The sequence below is a fragment of the Oncorhynchus gorbuscha genome, unplaced genomic scaffold (assembly GCF_021184085.1).
Source record: "Oncorhynchus gorbuscha isolate QuinsamMale2020 ecotype Even-year unplaced genomic scaffold, OgorEven_v1.0 Un_scaffold_1113, whole genome shotgun sequence".
Taxonomy (NCBI): domain Eukaryota; kingdom Metazoa; phylum Chordata; class Actinopteri; order Salmoniformes; family Salmonidae; genus Oncorhynchus; species Oncorhynchus gorbuscha.
In genome coordinates, this window is record NW_025745989.1 from 57,501 (window position 1) to 67,500 (window position 10,000).

General features: G+C 39.2%; 1 pseudogene; it reads left to right on the forward strand.

The window, feature by feature from the left end:
• The window catches only part of LOC124021432, a 74,280-nt pseudogene that overhangs the window by 27,126 nt on the left and 37,154 nt on the right, over positions 1–10,000 (forward strand).

Sequence of the window (10,000 nt, forward strand, 5' to 3'; positions counted from 1 at the left end):
TAGACTTACACATCCTTCATCACACATCCTTCATCACAACGTATAATATTAGACTTACACATCCTTCATCACAACATATAATAATAGACTTACACATCCTTCATCACAACGTATAATAATAGACTCACACATCCTTCATCACAACGTATAATAATAGACTTACACTTCCTTCATCACAACGTATAATAATAGACTTACACATCCTTCATCACAACGTATAATAATAGACTTACACATCCTTCATCACAACGTATAATAATAGACTTACACATCCTTCATCACACATCCTTCATCACAACGTATAATAATAGACTTACACATCCTTCATCACAACGTATAATAATAGACTTACACATCCTTCATCACAACGTATAATAATAGACTTACACATCCTTCATCACAACGTATAATAATAGACTTACACATCCTTCATCACAACGTATAATAATAGACTTACACATCCTTCATCACACATCCTTCATCACAACGTATAATAATAGACTTACACATCCTTCATCACACATCCTTCATCACAACGTATAATAATAGACTTACACATCCTTCATCACAACGTATAATAATAGACTTACACATCCTTCATCACAACGTATAATAATAGACTTACACATCCTTCATCACAACGTATAATAATAGACTTACACATCCTTCATCACAACGTATAATAATAGACTTACACATCCTTCATCACAACGTATAATAATAGACTTACACATCCTTCATCACAACGTATAATAATAGACTTACACATCCTTCATCACAACGTATAATACTAGACTTACACATCCTTCATCACACATCCTTCATCACAACGTATAATAATAGACTTACACATCCTTCATCACAACGTATAATATTAGACTTACACATCCTTCATCACAACGTATAATAATAGACTTACACATCCTTCATCACAACGTATAATAATAGACTTACACATCCTTCATCACAACGTATAATATTAGACTTACACATCCTTCATCACACATCCTTCATCACAACGTATAATAATAGACTTACACATCCTTCATCACAACGTATAATAATAGACTTACACATCCTTCATCACAACGTATAATAATAGACTTACACATCCTTCATCACAACGTATAATAATAGACTTACACATCCTTCATCACACATCCTTCATCACAACGTATAATAATAGACTTACACATCCTTCATCACAACGTATAATAATAGACTTACACATCCTTCATCACAACGTATAATACTAGACTTACACATCCTTCATCACAACGTATAATAATAGACTTACACATCCTTCATCACACATCCTTCATCACAACGTATAATACTAGACTTACACATCCTTCATCACAACGTATAATAATAGACTTACACATCCTTCATCACACATCCTCCATCACAACGTATAATACTAGACTTACACATCCTTCATCACAACGTATAATAATAGACTTACACATCCTTCATCACACATCCTTCATCACAACATATAATACTAGACTTACACATCCTTCATCACAACGTATAATAATAGACTTACACATCCTTCATCACACATCCTTCATCACAACGTATAATACTAGACTTACACATCCTTCATCACAACGTATAATAATAGACTTACACATCCTTCATCACACATCCTTCATCACAACATATAATACTAGACTTACACATCCTTCATCACAACGTATAATAATAGACTTACACATCCTTCATCACACATCCTTCATCACAACGTATAATACTAGACTTACACATCCTTCATCACAACGTATAATAATAGACTTACACATCCTTCATCACACATCCTTCATCACAACATATAATACTAGACTTACACATCCTTCATCACAACATATAATACTAGACTTACACATCCTTCATCACAACGTATAATACTAGACTTACACATCCTTCATCACACATCCTTCATCACAACGTATAATACTAGACTTACACATCCTTCATCACAACGTATAATACTAGACTTACACATCCTTCATCACACATCCTTCATCACAACGTATAATACTAGACTTACACATCCTTCATCACAACGTATAATACTAGACTTACACATCCTTCATCACAACGTATAATACTAGACTTACACATCCTTCATCACAACGTATAATACTAGACTTACACATCCTTCATCACAACGTATAATACTAGACTTACACATCCTTCATCACAACGTATAATATTAGACTTACACATCCTTCATCACAACGTATAATATTAGACTTACACATCCTTCATCACAACGTATAATACTAGACTTACACATCCTTCATCACAACGTATAATATTAGACTTACACATCCTTCATCACAACGTATAATATTAGACTTACACATCCTTCATCACAACGTATAATAATAGACTTACACATCCTTCATCACAACGTATAATAATAGACTTACACATCCTTCATCACAACGTATAATAATAGACTTACACATCCTTCATCACAACGTATAATACTAGACTTACACATCCTTCATCACAACGTATAATATTAGACTTACACATCCTTCATCACAACGTATAATATTAGACTTACACATCCTTCATCACAACGTATAATAATAGACTTACACATCCTTCATCACAACGTATAATAATAGACTTACACATCCTTCATCACAACGTATAATAATAGACTTACACATCCTTCATCACAACGTATAATAATAGACTTACACATCCTTCATCACAACGTATAATAATAGACTTACACATCCTTCATCACAACGTATAATACTAGACTTACACATCCTTCATCACAACGTATAATAATAGACTTACACATCCTTCATCACAACGTATAATAATAGACTTACACATCCTTCATCACAACGTATAATACTAGACTTACAGACATAATCACAAACATAAGAATCGGTTCCCAAAAGAACTTCATTTAATTATTTCACATTGGACTCATTCACTGGCGTCTTGGCGATAAGGCCACGCCTACACATTGGGAGTTCTACTGGCACGAGCCGACGCCCACTCAGAGGCTACCCAACATTAAATAACTACATTTAACAGGTAGGCTACCTAACATTACATAACAGGTAGGCTACCTAACATTACATAACTATATTTAACAGGTAGGCTACCTAACATTACATAACTATATTTAACAGGTAGGCTACCTAACATTAAATAACAGGTAGGCTACCTAACATTAAATAACAGGTAGGCTACCTAACATTAAATAACTACATTTAACAGGTAGGCTACCCAACATTAAATAACAGGTAGGCTACCTAACATTAAATAACAGGTAGGCTACCTAACATTAAATAACTACATTTAACAGGTAGGCTACCCAACATTAAATAACAGGTAGGCTACCTAACATTAAATAACAGGTAGGCTACCTAACATTACATAACTATATTTAACAGGTAGGCTACCTAACATTACTTAACTACATTTAATTAACAGGTAGGCTACCAACATTACTTAACTACATTTAACAGGTAGGCTACCTAACATTACTTAACTACATTTAACAGGTAGGCTACCAACATTACTTAACTACATTTAACAGGTAGGCTACCAACATTACTTAACTACATTTAACAGGTAGGCTACCAACATTACTTAACTACATTTAACAGGTAGGCTACCTAACATTACTTAACTACATTTAACAGGTAGGCTACCAACATTACTTAACTACATTTAACAGGTAGGCTACCAACATTACTTAACTACATTTAACAGGTAGGCTACCAACATTACTTAACTACATTTAACAGGTAGGCTACCAACATTACATAACTATATTTAACAGGTAGGCTACCTAACATTACTTAACTACATTTAACAGGTAGGCTACCTAACATTAAATAACTACATTTAACAGGTAGGCTACCTAACATTAAATAACTACATTTAACAGGTAGGCTACCCAACATTACTTAACTACATTTAACAGGTAGGCTACCCAACATTACTTAACTACATTTAACAGGTAGGCTACCAACATTACTTAACTACATTTAACAGGTAGGCTACCAACATTACTTAACTACATTTAACAGGTAGGCTACCTAACATTACTTAACTACATTTAACAGGTAGGCTACCTAACATTACTTAACTACATATAACAGGTAGGCTACCCAACATTAAATAACTACATTTAAGCACTGTGTCTCAGTGCTTGAGGTGTCACTACAGACACCCTGGTTCGATTCCAGGCTGTATCACAACCGACTGTGATTGGGAGTCCCGTAGGGCGGTGTACAATTGGCCCAGCGTCGTCTGGGATTGGCTGGTGTAGGCCGTCATTGTAAATAAGAATTTGTTCTTAACTGACTTGCCCAGTGGAAACCTAAGGATCCGCCATTTCTTTCCATTTTTTTTGTTGCCTAAAATGACATACCCCAATCTAACTGCCTGTAGCTCAGGACCTGAAGCAAGGATATGCATATTGTTGGTACCGTTTGAAAGGAAACACGTTGAAGTTTGTGAAAATGTTAAAGGAATGTAGGAGAATGTAACACAATAGATCTGGGAAAAGATCATACAAAGAATAAAACCATTCCGTTGTATTTTTTTCGTACCATCATCTTTGAAATGCAAGAGAAAGGCCATCATGTATCATTCCAGCCCAGGTGCAATTTAGATTTTGGCCACTAGATGGCAGCAGTGTATAAACAACGTTTTAGACTGATCCAATGAACGTGTTCGAAGAGGCGTCACTACAGAGAGCCTGGTTCGATTCCAGGCTGTATCACAACCGGCCGTGATTGGGAGTTCCATAAGGCGGCGCACATTTAGCCCGGCGTCGCCCGGGTTTGGCCGGAGGTAGGCCGTCATTGTAAATAAGAATTTGTTCTTAACTGACTTACCTACTTAAATAAATTAAAATTCACGGGAACAAAATGTAAAGAAAAGAGGAGGGACTAACCTGGGGTGTATTCATTAGTGCACACCGTAGCAAACCCTAATAAAAACGTTTCGCTAAGGACAACGTTTTTTGCCACGAAAACGAGAGCTTTCAGGGTGGCTTCGTTCCATTTGATTCCTAGTGAATAAACCCCTGAATTTGTATAATAAGAAACAGTTGCAAAAGTGTTTTGCTGCGGTGTGGACTAAAGCTTTCAGGGTGGCTTCGTTCCATTTGATTCCTAGTGAATAAACCCCTGAATTTGTATAATAAGAAACAGTTGCAAAAGTGTTTTGCTGCGGTGTGGACTAATGAACGCAGTCCATTGTTTTGTATTGTGTTGGGTTTTGAACCTCAGGAGGTTATGGGAAGAGTAGCTGTTGTTGGTAAATGCTAATATGAATCATAATGACCTGAAACACCAAACGTTGTTTCTAAAGTCCTGTTTCCTGTCTCCTCCCTGGTCCTCCAACGGCCCACAATCCACTGTTCCTCCTCACTGGGAAAAATGACAGTTGGAACCCATCAACAAGGTATGTTCTCCTCCTCTGAACACACGTGTGTGTGTGTGTGTGTGTGTGTGTGTGTGTGTGTGTGTGTGTGTGTGTGTGTGTGTGTGTGTGGGGAGACAGAGAGAGGTGATAGAAGAGGAGCAGGTGTCAAATCACCAGTTAAACAGACTGCTGTCAGATCTCAGTGGGCACAGACCATCTCCTGTGTCTGCTCTAGTGACACCCCCCAAACACACACACATATATACACCACACACACACACACACACACACACACACACACACACACACACACACACACACACACACACACACACACACACACACACACACACACACACACACACACACACACACACACACACACACACACACACACACACACCACACATACACACCACACGGGCACACACACACACATACACACAGCACACAGACACACACACACCACATACCACACATACAGACACACACATACCACATAACACACAAACACACACACAGACACAGACACACCACATGGCACACATCCACACACCACACACACACACACCACATACCACACATACACACACCACAGAGATACACACACACACCACATACCACACATACACACACCACACAGACACACACACACACCACATACCACACATACACACACACACCACATACCACACATACACACACACACCACATACCACACATACACACACCACACAGACATACACACCACACACCACACACCACACACACACAGACACAGACAAACACTTTGTTATTTTCATCAGCTTAATAAGAGGTTCTTTATTGCATATTCATGTCAATCATTTTGTCCTGCATGACTGTCTTTGTCTATGATTAGAATCGTGATTGCGGAGAGAGGGAGGGAGGGATGGAGGGAGGGAGGGAAGGAGGAAGGGAGGGAGGGGGAGGGAAAGAGGGAGGGAAAGAGGGGAAGTTGAAAAGAAAACAAAGTTCATAAACATCCTCATTCCCTTAAGCGTCATTCCAAACTCATATGACCTTCACCCCCCCTCATCCTCTCTCTCTCTCCCTCCCTCCCTCATCATCTCTCTCTCTCTCTCTCTCTCTCTCTCTCTCTCTCTCTCTCTCTCTCTCTCTCTCTCTCTCTCTCTCTCTCTCTCTCTCTCTCTCTCTCTCTCTCTCTCTCTCTCTCTCTCTCTCTCTCTCTCTCTCTCTCTCTCTCTCTCTGTCTCTCTGTCTCTCTGTCTCTGTCTCTCTGTCTCTCTGTCTCTCTGTCTCTCTGTCTCTCTGTCTCTCTGTCTCTCTGTCTCTCTGTCTCTCTGTCTCTCTCTCTCTCTCTCTCTCTCTCTCTCTCTCTCTCTCTCTCTCATCCCATCTCCTAGAGATCTGCTTTCGATTAATCTTGTATGATTTCCTTGTGTGTTGGTTAATTCATAAGCAGTTTGTCCAGTTGACTGATCCTGCTTTAGCCTCACATTAAATATATATATACACACACAGTTGAAGTCGGAAGTTTAAATACACCTTAGCCAAATACATTTTAACTCAGTTTTTGTCAATTCCTGACATTTAATCCTAGTAACAATTCCCTGTCTTAGGTCAGTTAGGATCACCACTTATTTTAAGAATGTGAAATGTCAGAATAATCGTAGAGAGAATTATTTATTTCAGCTTTTATTTATTTAATCACATTCCCAGTGGGTCAAACGTTTACATACACTCAATTAGTATTTTGGCCCATTCCTCCTGACAGAGCTGGTGTAACTGAGTCAGGTTTGTAGGCCTCCTTGCTCACACACACCTTTTCAGTTCTGCCCACAAATGTTCTATAGGATTGAGGTCAGGGCTTTGTGATGACCACTCCAATACCTTGACTTTGTTATCCTTAAGCCGTTTTGCCACAACTTTGGAAGTATGCTTGGGGTCATTGTCCATTTGGAAGACCCATTTGCGACCAAGCTTTAACTTCCTGACAGATGTCTTGAGATGTTGCTTCAATATATCCACATAATTTTCATGCCTCATGATGCCATCTATTTTGTGAAGTACACCAGTCCCTCCTGCAGCAAAGCACCCCCACAACATGATGCTGCCACCCCCCGTGCTTCACGGTTGGGATGGTGTTCTTCGGCTTGCAAGCCTCCCCCTTTTTCCTCCATACATAACGATGGTCATTATGGCCAAACAGTTCCATTTTTGTTTCAGCAGAGGACATTTTTCCAAAAAGTACGATCTTTGTCTCCATGTACAGTTGCAAACCATAGTCTAGCTTTTTTATGGTGGTTTTGGAGCAGTGGCTTCTTCCTTGCTGAGCGACCTTTCAGGTTATGTCGATATAGGACTCGTTTTATTGTGTATATAGATACATTTGTACCTGTTTCCTCCAGAATCTTCACAAGGTCATTTGCTGTTGTTCTGGGATTTTCTCCCCTGAGCGATATGAAGGCTTCGTGGTCCCATGGTGTTCCATACTATTGTTTGTACAGATGAACATGGTGCCTTCAGGCATTTGGAAATTGCTTCCAAGGATGAACCAGACCTGTGGAGGTCTACCATTTTTCTCTGAGGTCTTGGCTGATTTCTTCTGATTTTCCCGTGATGTCAAGCACTGTTTGAAGGTAGGCCTTGAAATACATCCACAGGTACACCTCCAATTGACTCAAATTATGTCAATTAGCCTATCAGAAGCTTCTAAAGCCATGACATAATTTTCTGTATTTTTCCAAACTGTTTAAAGGCACAGTCAACCTAATGTATGTAAACTTTTGACCCCACTGGAATTGTAATACAGTGAATTATAAGTGAAATTATCTGTCTCTAAATAAACTATAGTTTGTTAACAAGAAATTTGTGGAGTGGTTGAAAAATAAGTGTATGTAATCTTCAGACTTCAACTGTATATATACAGTGCCTTGCGAAAGTATTCGGCCCCCTTGAACTTTGCGACCTTTTGCCACATTTCAGGCTTCAAACATAAAGATATAAAACTTTATTTTTTTGTGAAGAATCAACAACAAGTGGGACACAATCATGAAGAGGAACGACATTTATTGGATATTTCAAACTTTTTTAACAAATCAAAAATTGAAAAATTGGGCGTGCGAAATTATTCAGCCCCTTTACTTTCAGTGCAGAAAACTCTCTCCAGAAGTTCAGTGAGGATCTCTGAATGATCCAATGTTGACCTAAATGACTAATGATGATAAATACAATCCACCTGTGTGTAATCAAGTCTCCGTATAAATGCACCTGCACTGTGATAGTATTCAGAGGTCCGTTAAAAGCGCAGAGAGCATCATGAAGAACAAGGAACACACCAGGCAGGTCCGAGATACAGTTGTGAAGAAGTTTAAAGCCGGATTTGGATACAAAAAGATTTCCCAAGCTTTAAACATCCCAAGGAGCACTGTGCAAGCGATAATATTGAAATGGAAGGAGTATCAGACCACTGCAAATCTACCAAGACCTGGCCGTCCCTCTAAACTTTCAGCTCATACAAGGAGAAGATTGATCAGAGATGCAGCCAAGAGGCCCATGATCACTCTGGATGAACTGCAGAGATCTACAGCTGAGGTGGGAGACTGTCCATAGGACAACAATCAGTCGTATATTGCACAAATCTGGCCTTTATGGAAGAGTGGCAAGAAGAAAGCCATTTCTTAAAGATATCCATAAAAAGTGTTGTTTAAAGTTTGCCACAAGCCACCTGGGAGACACACCAAACATGTGAAAGAAGGTGCTCTGGTCAGATGAAACCAAAATTGAACTTTTTGGCAACAATGCAAAACGTTATGTTTGGCGTAGAAGCATCACAGCTCATCACCCTGAACACACCATCCCCACTGTCAAACATGGTGGTGGCGGCATCATGGTTTGGGCCTGCTTTTCTTCAGCTGGGACAGGGAAGATGGTTAAAATTGATGGGAAGATGGATGGAGCCAAATACAGGACCATTCTGGAAGAAAACCTGATGGAGTCTGCAAAGGACCTGAGACTGGGACGGAGATTTGTCTTCCAACAAGACAATGATCCAAAACATAAAGCAAAATCTACAATGGAATTGATCAAAAATAAACATATCCAGGTGTTAGAATGGCCAAGTCAAAGTCCAGACCTGAATCCAATCGAGAATCTGTGGAAAGAATTGAAAACTGCTGTTCACAAATGCTCTCCATCCAACCTCCCTGAGCTCGAGCTATTTTGCAAGGAGGAATGAAAAAGAGAAGAAGAGAGAGAGAGAGAAAGAGAGAGAAAGAGAAGAGAGAGAGAAAGTGAGAAAAGTGAGTGAGAAAGTGAGAGAGAGAGAGGGAGAGAGAAAGAAAGAGAGAGAGAGAGAGAGAGAGAGAGAGAGAGAGAGAGAGAGAGAGAGAGAGAGAGAGAGAGAGAGAGAGAGAGAGAGAGAGAGAGAGAGAGAGTGAGAGAAAGTGAGTACAATGAAGGTGTTTCTCTATACTGCTGAATGGGAATGAGGATGTTTACAAAATAGGACTGTGAAAAGGGAAATGGAAAATAACTTTGATGCGTAATTGTGGGCGCACGCTGATGGCGTCAGGGTTGAGATGAGTCATCATCGTGTGAT